This window comes from Triticum aestivum, chromosome 6B (assembly GCF_018294505.1).
Source record: "Triticum aestivum cultivar Chinese Spring chromosome 6B, IWGSC CS RefSeq v2.1, whole genome shotgun sequence".
Classification (NCBI taxonomy): Eukaryota; Viridiplantae; Streptophyta; class Magnoliopsida; order Poales; family Poaceae; genus Triticum; species Triticum aestivum.
Genome location: NC_057810.1, coordinates 656,399,300 through 656,411,733, shown reverse-complemented (window position 1 = coordinate 656,411,733; position 12,434 = coordinate 656,399,300). Strand labels below are relative to the sequence as shown.

Here is a 12,434-nt window from a genome sequence, read left to right as displayed (position 1 = left end):
ATAGCAAGTCGGCTTGCAGAGATTAGACTCTTGTCAGCCTCAGGAACATGTAAGACATTTTTGAGGAGAAGATTACGTTCGGGGGTATAAATATGAGATTGACCAATGTGTGCTATAGTCATACCTGATCCACTCGCGGTGTGGATTTGATCATCTCCTGTGTACCGATCCCTGATGGTGAGCTTCTCTAGATCTCCTGTGATGTGGTTCGTCGCACCACTGTCCAAGTACCAGTTGGTGTCGACGCCATACTGCGGAGCCGCCATGTTTGCCGAGCGTTCCTCCCCCTTGATAGGAGGAGTCGTAACGCTTCCAGCAGTTCCACGTTGGGTGACCAACCTTGCCGCAGATCTGGCAGATTGGTTTGGCAGCGTTGTTGTTGTGGTTGCCGCTGCCGTTGTTGCCTCCAGGGTTGCCACGGTTCTGTGGCTTGGGAAAGGAGCCGCGGCCACGATCACCGCCGCCACCTTGCCTGTTGTTGAAGTCGCGTCCACGGTCACCGCGGTCACCGCCGCCGCCGCGACCGCGCCCGCGCCCGCATGTCGCCGCATTTGCCGATGACTGGGAGGACCCGCCACGAAGATTCATGCGAGTCTCGAAGCTTAGGAGCTGCGAGTACAGCTCCGGAACCCCAACAGGCTCAACCCTAGAGCACATGGCGGACACCACGGGGTCGAACTCCTCATCGAGTCCCGCGAGGATGTGAGAGACAACATCCTCCTCGTCCACCTTCTTCCCTGAAGCAGCTAGTTCATCACAGAGGGTTCGGACCTTACCAACATATTCAGTGATGGTCATGTTGCCCTTCTGGAGGTTTGCCAACGCGATCCTGACGTTGACGGTCTGTGCACGGGTATGCGATGCCAGCATCCTCTGCACCGTGTTCCACAGCTCTGCTGCGGTGTGGCACGTCGCCACCTGGATGGCCATCTCGCGAGGTAGCGTAGTCAGCAGGTAGGAGAACACCTGCTGATCACGCGCGTACCACGCACCTAACTCTGGATTGGGGGCCTTGGACTTGGTCTTACCGTCGCTGCTGGTGACCTCAATTTCCATCGGGGGCACCACCTGCTCGACGTCGAGGAAGGACGCCATCTGCGCCCCTCGGATGGCCGAGAGCACGGTGGCGCGCCATAGCGCCTCGTTCCCTCTCGTAAGCTTTTCTGTTGCGGTGTGTGCAAACGGAGATGAGGGGAAGGAGTTCGCCGAAGATCTTGCCATGGATGAATTCGAGGTAGGCTCTGATTACCATGAAAGAAAGGGTTTAAGCGTATGCATCTTAGCAGGGACGCGTGCGTGTTAATATATAGAGATAAAGTACAAGGATCGGCAGGTTGTTTCTAGTCTTGACCTCTACTCCAAGCTATACAATGGATATGATCATCTAGTCTAACAACCTGCCTATATACACCATATACAACGCACGCACACAATATACCCTATGGTGACAACTTGTCACGTTACACAAGCCTATTGTTTAACACTGCCAACCAAATAAGAACTAGGAAATTAGTAGCAAGGATCAATCGCCAGTGCAATATACTCCCTCCGTTCACTATTATAAGATGTTCCAGTTTTTTTTTATATAATTCAGATGTATACAGACGTATTTTAGTGTGTTTGTTTCCTCATTTCAGTCTGTATTTGGTCCATATTAAACATCCAAAATATTTTATATGTATGAATGGAGTGAGTAGGTTTCTTAAGACCCTAGTTGCATATTACTCCCTCCGTTTCAAAATATTTGTCTTTTTAGAGATTTCAAATGAACAACACATACGGATGTATATAGACATAGTTTAGAGTGTAGATTCACTCATTTTGCTCCGTATGTAGTCACTTATTGAAATCTTTAGAAAGACAAATATTTAGGAACGGAGGGAGTACAATGGAGTGTTGTCTACGTCATGCCCGGATCAGACCAAAGCATTGGCTACTGCTTTTTCCCACAAAACGTTTGCGATGCATGTAATTTTGGCAATAGCTGCTTTGTTTGAAGAGTGTGTGAGCCTCAATCGCATTTTTAGCCATGTGTATGTATGTTGGGTAACTACAGTCGCATCACATTCGAATGCTACCGTCGCAGTCGTAACGTTCGCAGTCGGATAAGTACTTGATCGCGGGAAAAAAGTCCCGATCGCTCCAGGGCTCCCTCGATCGCTCCCTCCAGGGCGATCAAGGGGCCAACCCCAGCGCCCCGGCCGCTGCCCCCTCCCTCCTCTCCTCCACCTCATCGTCTCCAGAGACGTGCACCGGCTAAGCCCGGGCACCGCCGGTGATGGGGACAACGGGGATCTAGGCTACAGCCCCGCAACCTAGAGGGACCGGCGGCGCGAGATCTCTCTTCGGTCTTCGACTTTCCCGACGGTTCGGCACTGCTCCGGCGGCTTCGTGGGGAGGGCGGATCAGGAGGGATGTGGCCATGGTTAACTGGTCGGCGGCACCTCCGGCCAGACTTAATCTGGCCGGTGCCGCTGGCGGTGGTGGACATCTCCTCCGTCGGAAGTGGTCGGCCTGAGGCTGGATGGTCCGATCTCGAGATCCTCCATCTAGTTCCGGCTGCGAGTCGGAAAGACATAGTTGTCGATGAAAACCGAGCCGATGGCAGGCGATAGCGGTGTTCCGCGTCGTTACCTTGATGAAGGCATCGTCGTGTAACTATTGTCGACCCAGTCGTGCTGCTCCGGGGAAACCCTAGAATCTGGTCTTCTAGATCAGACGATGGCGGTACTGCGGTGTCGTTTTCTCTCTGGGGAGCATCGTTTCTAGAGCAGAGCTGGAAGACAGAGGCAGGAGGTGGAGCGGCTTCGTCTTGCACGGAGCTTTCAGTGGAGATGTCAAGTCATGCTTGGCCGACAGGTGCTACGCTGTGTCATGCCTGGTCGACAGGTGCTACGCATGACAGATCTTCCGAAATCTTCGCGGTTGGACAGACGAGCGCGGGGTGGTGGCGCCGTTGAGCATGGGCGGAGCTAGGGGGGACGAGCGGGGGCCACGCCCCCCCCCCCCCCCCAACGGCGGCATTTCCTAAACGGCGCCCTAAGCGCCCGTTATAGGCTGATTCCCAAACGGGCGCACACCCCCCCCCCTCCCGTCATGGGCCAGGCCCGTTTTACCTTTTTTTCATTCCTTTAATGATTCAAAAAATACCTAAACGGCGCCCTAAGCGCCCGTTATAGGCTGATTCCCAAACTCCCCCCCCCCCTCCCGTCATGGGCCAGGCCCGTTTTACCTTTTTTTCATTCCTTTAATGATTCAAAAAATACCTAAACGGCGCCCTAAGCGCCCGTTATAGGCTGATTCCCAAACGGGCGCACACACACCCCCCCCCCCCCCTCCCGTCATGGGCCAGGCCCGTTTTACCTTTTTTTCATTCCTTTAATGATTCAAAAAATACATGCCTTCCGCAGGAGTCGAACTCTATACCCACGGCCTTTGTTCGAGTGCAGCTAGCCAACCGGGACAACTTATGGCAGTGATTATATTTCTGCTTTTACGATTTTGTATAGTAAATAGAACGGTAATAAAAGCACCCACGTTTCGAGTCCGGTTTCTTTTTTGTTTTGGTCGTATTAAGAAAATGTTCATCATATATTACGAAATAGTTCACCTTTTGAATTTATAAAAATGTTCATCATGTATTATAATTCATCCTATATTATGAAATTGTTCAACGTATATTAAAAAATGTTCATTACGTATACACAAATTGTTCAACGTATATTAAAAAATGTTCATTGCGTACTTAAAATTTGTTCATCGTACATTAAACAATTGTTCAACACATACAACAAAATGTTTTCATTTGTGTATTTGAAATTTGTTCGATGTTTGCTTACTAAAAAGTTCACTGCATTTTAAAATTTGTTCAACGTATATTATAAAAAAATATTTTTTTAGAAAAAATGATGTGCCGCTGTCTACTTTTGGGCTAGCGTTGCTATAAACTGCTGTAGGATGCTAGCTCGGCTGGCCAGGCACGCTAGAATCATTCAGGAGGTCTGGAGTTCGACCCACACGGGCGCTTCTTTTTTGCCGCTCTTTTTTGCCGCTCGACGTATACGCGGGAGCGAGGGAGAGAATCCAAAGTGGGCCGGCCCATGAAGGGGGCGCGCGTGGGCGCCGGTTGCTCCGAGTGGCGCTTAAGGCGCCACTTAGGAGCTCCCCCCAACGGCTGCCGTAACGAAGTATCGTAATCTAAGAAAGCCACGTCCAATAAATTTACGACTAATTAGCCCCCCTGACAGTGCGCTCAAAGCATGAAGCCCACGAACTTTGTAAGTTGAAGCCCATGTAATTGTTGGTCAGCCCAAACTAGAAGAAACAAACAGCCAGGCAACTGACGAGGCCACAATCTAGGGCATCCTCTGTTAGATCGTTTCGGTGCCGACGCACAGGCGCTCGCTTCCGGTAGCCGCCGGCAAGTTCGACCAGGCCATGCGTACAAATGGATCAGCAGCGCCGGTGTAGATAGCAGAATAATCCTCCTGTGAGTCTCCTCGATTCCTTCGTTGATTTATACTGTAGAATACTAATAAACTGATCCGCATCTTCAGTCGAGGAGATCAGAAACTTTTTGCTATAGACGGAGTTATTAATTAGGGATGCACTGATTCTATCATCTTAATTTCAAATTTCACACAACACAACGCTACTCACGCCAAATCTAAGGTATACCATCGGCTCATGTCTAGGCTATCTTGCAAGTTATTATTATTAGATTTGCACAAATTGTTATTTGCTAGTTTCTATTTTTTTGGGGGGGGGGGGGGGGGGGGGGGGGGGGGGATGATTAGAAATCTACATACCAGTTTGTACACATGATGGCTTAAATATGAAATTAGCTGATACAGAAACTGCCAATCAAATGTTCTGGCACAAGTAAAATTTGCACAACAAGCTAAAATCGGAAGCGCGCCATATAAGATTATCGCCTTTATTCTATGTATTTTAGGCATATGAGCCACATTAAAACTAATGAAAAAACTACATATTTCTTATAGCAAAATACATATTATCTTGTGTTCCCCTTGGTATGGTCATAGTCAGAAAAAAAAAACTTTGCATGTCATTGTCTTCTTCGCCCCCCTATGGTCAAATTCTGGCTCCGCCCCTGCCGTTGAGTGCCATGGTTGCATCGACAGATGGACAGACTGGCAAGGATGATGCAGATCTCTCTCCTGAAGATGGGTCAGCGGTTCGATGATGATGGCGACGTCTAAAACATGTGCATGTGGTGTATGTTTTAGGTCTGTTGCACCGGCGGTGCGTTCCGATGTGTTATGTGGATGGATCGGCGACGGCACAAGGTTTAGATATGGGGAGTGAGAGCAATCCATATTATCAAGTTTTGTAGATGTGAGTGGTGGCTTCGGATGGTTTAATGTATGCTTTTGTTAGACTTATGTTGAATAATAAATAAAAATGGCTGTATGCATCGATTGATGCAGAGGCCCGGGTCTTAACCTCCTTTTCAAAAAAAATGTGTATGTATGTTCAGGTCGGAGGCGGCGGCAGCAAATTGTTGGCGCGGCGACGGCAGCGAGAGATTGTCCGAAGCCGGGGAGCAGCGCTCCCATGCGGCCACGTACGAGCAGAGCACGCTGCATTGATTGGCTGGGGCAGAGCATGTGGAGGGCTAGTTAGCTTATGCATGAAGAGGAAACGACATGTATGGTGGGTTGCAAGGCAAAAGCCAATGACAGATGTGTGCTCAAACTTCTATTAAATTTAGTCATGAGGGGTTGCAATTTGCGACCTTTTTTTCCGTCCCCTTTGTATGTCTGCTATAGAAAGTAAGGTGTTTGATTTAAGGCAATGTGTGTCCTATCAAAACCTGGCCATCAAAATTTTCAACAGGGATTCTCTTGGCCAATATCGGTCAGGTCCCTAAACTTCAACATTTAAATCTCTTATTTGTGGGTTGTAACGTGAACCTACGGATCTAAATTCTCAAGGCCTAGTACCGAGCTGAGTGGAGGGTGTGGGGAGTTGAGTGGTGGTGTTGCAATGATCAGTGCTGACCTGCATGTTGGAGTTTGCTTTGTGCAATTGCAAGCATATTTTTCCTAATTATTATGCTACAAGTTTAAAAAAAAACTCCCGGTCTAGTATTCTGTTGTTTTCTTCAATTTGGGTTGAGAACAGTTGTTGGATTTGAAGCTTCTAACTCGCGTTGTGGTTATCTACTCCTTAGTTGAACAGATCATATGAATTTACCATTTATCTCTTGAAACGGAGCTACTGATCATGTGAAATGGATTTTTCTCAATGAAACAAAGCGGGGCACATGCATGTTGTTCAAGAGCTCGGTGTAATTACTCGTCCAACTCTGGTGGTCATTCCGCCGAAAAGCTATTTGCTTATAACATACATTTTCAATTCCGCGTGGGTTAAAGTAGTAAAAAGCCCGGGGATCAGTGGTAAAAAGCTTTGTCCGGCTGTCTACAAGGACTCGATCTCTGTTAGCAAGCTTGATCTTTTTCAATGCACTGAACTGATCTGTTAGATAGGTTATTAAAGCAGCAAGCCATGTTAGTCATTCCTCGCACTATATATGAATTGTTGCAAATTATCAAACCAATACGAGACTATTCTTTCAAACCCCGAAATGCTTTAACATAGCTGAACTTCCCTGCATGATCCATATGGTTTGGCCTGAAAATAAGACCAATTCTGGCTCCATCGTCTGGCCTAGGCCTAATTTTACGATATGCTCTACCGGCTCTGAATGCGAGAGGGTGTTTATTTTTTTTTAATTTTTTTGAAACAAGCGAGAGGGTGTTTAGGGTGGAGAGTTTAGTGATGCTCCATTGAACAGAGCAAAAAAATGCTTCATGTCTAGCTAATACCAGGCGGGGTGTGTAGCTTGTCGTGCGCCACTAGCTTCAATGGTGGGTGACACACCCGGACGATCATATCGAATGTGGGATTGTGAGTTGTTGAAGCTATTTTCATATGCATGAAGCTTGATTTCAATCAGGAACAAAAACAACCTACCAGTTACCGGAGAGGAGGGTATAGAATCCAAATGATGGTTGAGTCTATCTAGTCTGCCCATAGACATACAACTTGACAGTTGTGCATATCATAAATGGAGAAATATATCGCTACCCCTAGTGCAGTATACCATTTGTTGATCTGATGCCAATTCATGCTTTGGGTTCACATATTTTCATCATATTTTGTAGCACATATTTTCATTTCACAACTTAATGAATTTTTAATCAACTAAATATGACTGATCATAATGTTATAGTGTTAATAAAAAAATTGTGAAACACATCATAATCCAATGGTACATAGTACGGTGGTCCAACTGTTGGGGACAAAATGCATCCTAGTACCCCAAGTCAACACTATTCAACAAAAACAATCTCAAAGGAGTGGATAATCTGAACCAATTAAACAACTATCTATAGGGAGAGATGGTCCTTGAAATGTGTTCTTCGAAACATTATCTTGTTTGACTACAGATTAACTAACTACATCAAGAGAGACACATGTTGTCACCGCCGCCACCTCATGTTGGAATGGAATTCATTAACGAAGTTGCATTGTTCATCATAGGATGGATTCAACAGACTTCTCAAGACCTTATTCTTGGGGACCAACCTACCAAACATGGCAGCTCATGTTTTAGGAGATAATACCCGGCTCATCTCCAACGTATTCGGAAGGCCGCCCAACCTAGAATGTGTGTGCTCTTCCAATACAAGGCCCCGAAGGCATTCCTTGACTGTGGATTTACATGTATCTCTACTGATTACACAACAAGGGCAACTAAATCGATTTTCGCGGTACGTCTCCATCATCTGGGGCCGCAGATCACGTTTGTCTCGCCCCTGGGCTCCCATGACATTGATCCATGCCTCGCGTGCGTCGGCGTTCGTGACCCGGTCGGTCCGGTTCCTTGGTGATGGCGTTGCGGCATGTGGTGGATCTGGGATTCCTTCCCATGTCCGGTCGGTGTAGACTGGGGATCAAGGTGGGGTCGGCCGATGGATGCGCTCGGTGATCATTAGCATCCTCTACCGTGGTGGATCTCCGCACGGGTGTTGCGGTCCAGCGTCGGCCACACGGTCATTTGGATTCTACCGCGGTCAACGGCCTATCCCTGTGGTGTGGCGGCTCCTAGTGGCAGTGGCATTGTTGCGGCTCCGGTTGTGTGCAGTTGTTTTTAGAGGCGGAGACGTTCCCATGGGGTGTAGCCGAAGACAGTGGAGAGATCAGGTGGTCCAAATGGTGTTGGATGCGAGTGTGCTAGCGAAATCTTGTTACATCCTTGGTCGGAACTATCGACGACAGCGCCTATGGGCATCGTTACGTTGCTGGAGGCGCTGTGCGGCGATTCTCGGTCCCTGTGTGCTCCAGGGAAAACCCAAGATCTAGGCTTTTCAGATCGGATAATGGCGATATTCCTGCGTCGTCACCACCATGGGGGGCATCATCTTTGGACTCATACATCAGCTGGGGTACAAGTGTCTGGCTTCGGTGGCTGAGCGCATGTCTCCGCATGCTTCTCATGTGGCAATCAAGATGGAGCGGCGTGAAATCTATGGTACCGACGACGGCGAGTCTGAGCGACATGGTGAAGTGTGGTCTCGGCGCTGGTCACTGTTTCATGGGCGTGCACAGGAGGGTGACGCTATCTAGCGCCGTGTTGGCATTGATGGCAGAAGGGTCTGTTGGGGAACGTAGTAATTTCAAAAAAATTCCTACGCATTCGCAAGGATCATGGTGATGCATAGCAACGAGAGGGGAGAGTGTTGTCCATGTACCCTCGTAGACCGAAAGCGGAAGCGTTATAACAACGCGGTTGATGTAGTCGTACGTCTTCACGATCCGACCGATCCAAGTACCGAACATACGGCAGCTCCGAGTTCAGCACACATTCAGCTCGATGACGATCCCCGGACTCCGATCCAGCAGGGTGTCGGGGAAGAGTTCCTTCAGCACAACGGCGTGGTGACGGTGATGAGGTTCTATCGGCGCAGGGTTTCGCCTAAGCACCGCTATGATATGATCGAGGTGGAATATGGTGGAGGTGGGCACCGCACACGGCTAAGGAACGATCACGAAGATCAACTTGTGTGTTCAGAGGTGCCCCCCTGCCCCCGTATATAAAGGAGCCAAGGGGGAGGGGGCGAACGTCCAAGGAGGGCGCGCCAAGGGGGAGTCCTACTCCCACCGGGAGTAAGACTCCCTTCTTTCCTAGTTGGAGAAGGAGAAGGGGGGAAGGAGGAGGAAGAGGGGAAGGAAAGGGGGGGCGCCGCCCCCCTCTCCTTGTCCTATTCGGACTATGGAGGGGAGGGGGCGCAGCCCACCCCTTGCCTCCTCTCTTCCTCTCCACGAGGGCCCATGTAGGCCCATTAAGCCCCCGGGCGGTTCCGGTAACCTCCCGGTACTCCGGTAAAATCCCGATTTCATCCGGAACACTTCCGATATCCAAACATAGGCTTCCAATATATCAATCTTCATGTCTCGACCATTTCGCGACTCCTCGTCATGTCCGTAATCTTATTCGGGACTCCGAACAAGCTTCGGTACATCAAAACTCATAATATAACTGTCATCGTAACGTTAAGCGTGCGGACCCTACGGGTTCGAGAACTATGCAGACATGACCTAGAACTGTTTCCGGTCAATAACCAATAGCGGAACCTGGATGCTCATATTGGCTCCTACATATTCTACAAAGATCTTTATCGGTCAAACCGCATAACAACATACGTTGTTCCCTTTGTCATCGGTATGTTACTTGCCCGAGATTCGATCGTCGGTATCCAATACCTAGTTCAATCTCGTTACCGGCAAGTCTCTTTACTCGTTACGTAATGCATCATTCCGTAACTAACTCATTAGCTACATTGCTTGCAAGGCTTATAGTGATGTGCATTACCGAGAGGGCCCAGAGATACCTCTCCGATAATCGGAGTGACAAAACCTAATCTCGAAATACGCCAACTCAACATGTACCTTTGGAGACACCTGTAGAGCTCCTTTATAATAACCCAGTTACGTTGTGACGTTTGGTAGCACACAAAGTGTTCCTCCCGTAAACAGGAGTTGCATAATCTCATAGTTGTAGGAACATGTATAAGTCATGAAGAAAGCAATAGCAACATACTAAACGATCAAGTGCTAAGCTAACGGAATGGGTCATGTCAATCACATCATTCTTCTAATGATGTGATCCCGTTAATCAAATGACAACTCATGTCTATGGCCAGGAAACACAACCATCTTTGATTAACAAGCTAGTCAAGTAGAGGCATACTAGTGACACTATGTTTGTCTATGTATTCACACATGTATTATGTTTCCGGTTAATACAATTCTAGAATGAATAATAAACATTTATCATGAAATAAGGAAATAAATAATAACTTTATTATTGCCTCTAGGGCATATTTCCTTCAGTCTCCCACTTGCACTAGAGTCAATAATCTAGTTCACATCGCTATGTGATTTAACATCAATATTCATATCTGTATATGATTAACACCCATAGTTCACATCGTCATGTGACCAACATCCAAAGGTTTTACTAGAGTCAATAATCTAGTTCACATCGCTATGTGATTAACACCCAAAGAGTACTAAGGTGTGATCATGTTTTGCTCGTGAGAGAAGCTTAGTCAACGGGTCTGTCACATTCAGAGCCGTATGTATTTTGCAAATATTCTATGTCTACAATGCTCTCCACGGAGCTACTCTAGCTAATTGCTCCCACTTTCAATATGTATCCAGATTGAGACTTAGAGTCATCTGGATCAGTGTAAAAGCTTGCACCGATGTAACTCTTTACGACGGGCTCTTTTATCACCTCCATAATCGAGAAATATTTCCTTAGTCCTCACTAAGGATATTCTTGACCAATGTCCAGTGATCTACTCCTAGACCACTATTGTACTCCCTTGCCAAATTTAGAGCAAGGTATACAATAGGTTTGGTACATAGCATAGCATACTTTATAGAACCTATGACTGAGGCATAGGGAATGACTTTCATTCTCTTTTTTATTTGCTGCCATGGTCGGGATTTGAGTCTTACTCAATTTCACACCTTTGCAACACAGGTAAGAACTCTTTCTTTGACTGTTCCATTTTGAACTACTTCAAAATCTTGTTAAGGTATGTACTCATTGAAAATCTTATCAAGCGTCTTGATCTATCTCAATAGATCTTGATGCTCAATATGTAAGTAGCTTTACTGAGATCTTTCTTTTAAAGAACTCCTTTCAAACACTTTTTTATGCTTTCGAGAAAAATTCTACATCATTTCTGATCAACAATATGTCATTCACATATACTTATCAGAAAGGTTGTAGTGCTCCCACTCACTTTATTGTAAATACAGGCTTCACTGCAAGTCCGTTTAAAATTATATGCTTTGATCAACTTATCAAAGTGTATATTCCAACTCCGAGATGCTTGCACCAGTCCATAGATGGATCGCTGGAGCTTGCACATTTTGTTAGCACCTTTAGGATTGATAAAATCTTCTGGTTGCATCATATATAACTCTTCTTTAAGAAAACCATTACGGAATGCAGTTTTGACATCAACTTGCCAGATTTTCATAAAATGTGGCAATTGCTAACATGATTCGGACAGACTTAAGCATTGCTACAGTTGAGAAAATCTCATTGTAGTCAACACCTTGAACTTGTCAAAAACTTTTTTGCAACAAGTCGAGCTTTGTAGATAGTAACACTACTATTAGCGTCTGTCTTCCTCTTGGAGATCCATTTATACAATATGGCTTGCCGATCATCGGGCAACTCCACCAAAGTCCACACTTTGTTCTCATACATGGATCCCATCTCAGATTTCATGGCCTCAAGCCATTTCGCGGAATCTGGACTCATCATCGCTTCCTCATAGTTCGTAGGTTCATCATGTCTAGTAACATGACTTCCAGAACAGGATTACCGTACCACTCTGGTGCAGACTGTACTTTGGAAGCCCTACGAGGTTTTGTAGTAACTTAATCTGAAGTTTCATGATCATCAACATTTGCTTCCTCACTAATTGGTGTAGGAATCACTGGAATTGATTTCTGTGATGAACTACTTTCCAATTCGGGAGAAGGTACAAATTACCTTATCAAGCTCTACTTTTCTCCCACTCACTTCTTTCGAGAGAAACTCCTTCTCTAGAAAGGATCCATTCTTAGCAATGAATGTTTTGCCTTCGGATCTGTGATAGAAGGTGTACCCAACAGTTTCCTTTGGGTATTCTATGAAGACGCACTTCTCCGATTTGGGTTCGAGCTTATCAGGTTGAAACCTTTTTCACAACTCCAAACTTTAAGAAACGGCAGCTTAGGTTTACTGCTAAACCATAGTTCATACGGTGTCGTCTCAACGGATTTAGATGGTGCCCTATTTAAAGTGAATGCATATATCTCTAATGCATAACCCCAAAACG

General features: G+C 46.5%; 1 long non-coding RNA gene and 1 pseudogene across 1 annotated transcript; one reads left to right on the top strand and one right to left on the bottom strand.

Moving 5' to 3' along the window:
* Positions 1-593: 593 nt before the first annotated feature.
* LOC123140387 (uncharacterized) lies at positions 594-732 on the bottom strand (annotated as a pseudogene).
* A 3,598-nt stretch (positions 733-4,330) lies between these two features.
* On the top strand, positions 4,331-5,902 carry LOC123134731 (uncharacterized). Its single transcript, XR_006465717.1, has 2 exons — positions 4,331-4,489; positions 5,501-5,902. It is a non-coding gene; the product is annotated as an uncharacterized lncRNA (long non-coding RNA).
* Positions 5,903-12,434: the final 6,532 nt, after the last annotated feature.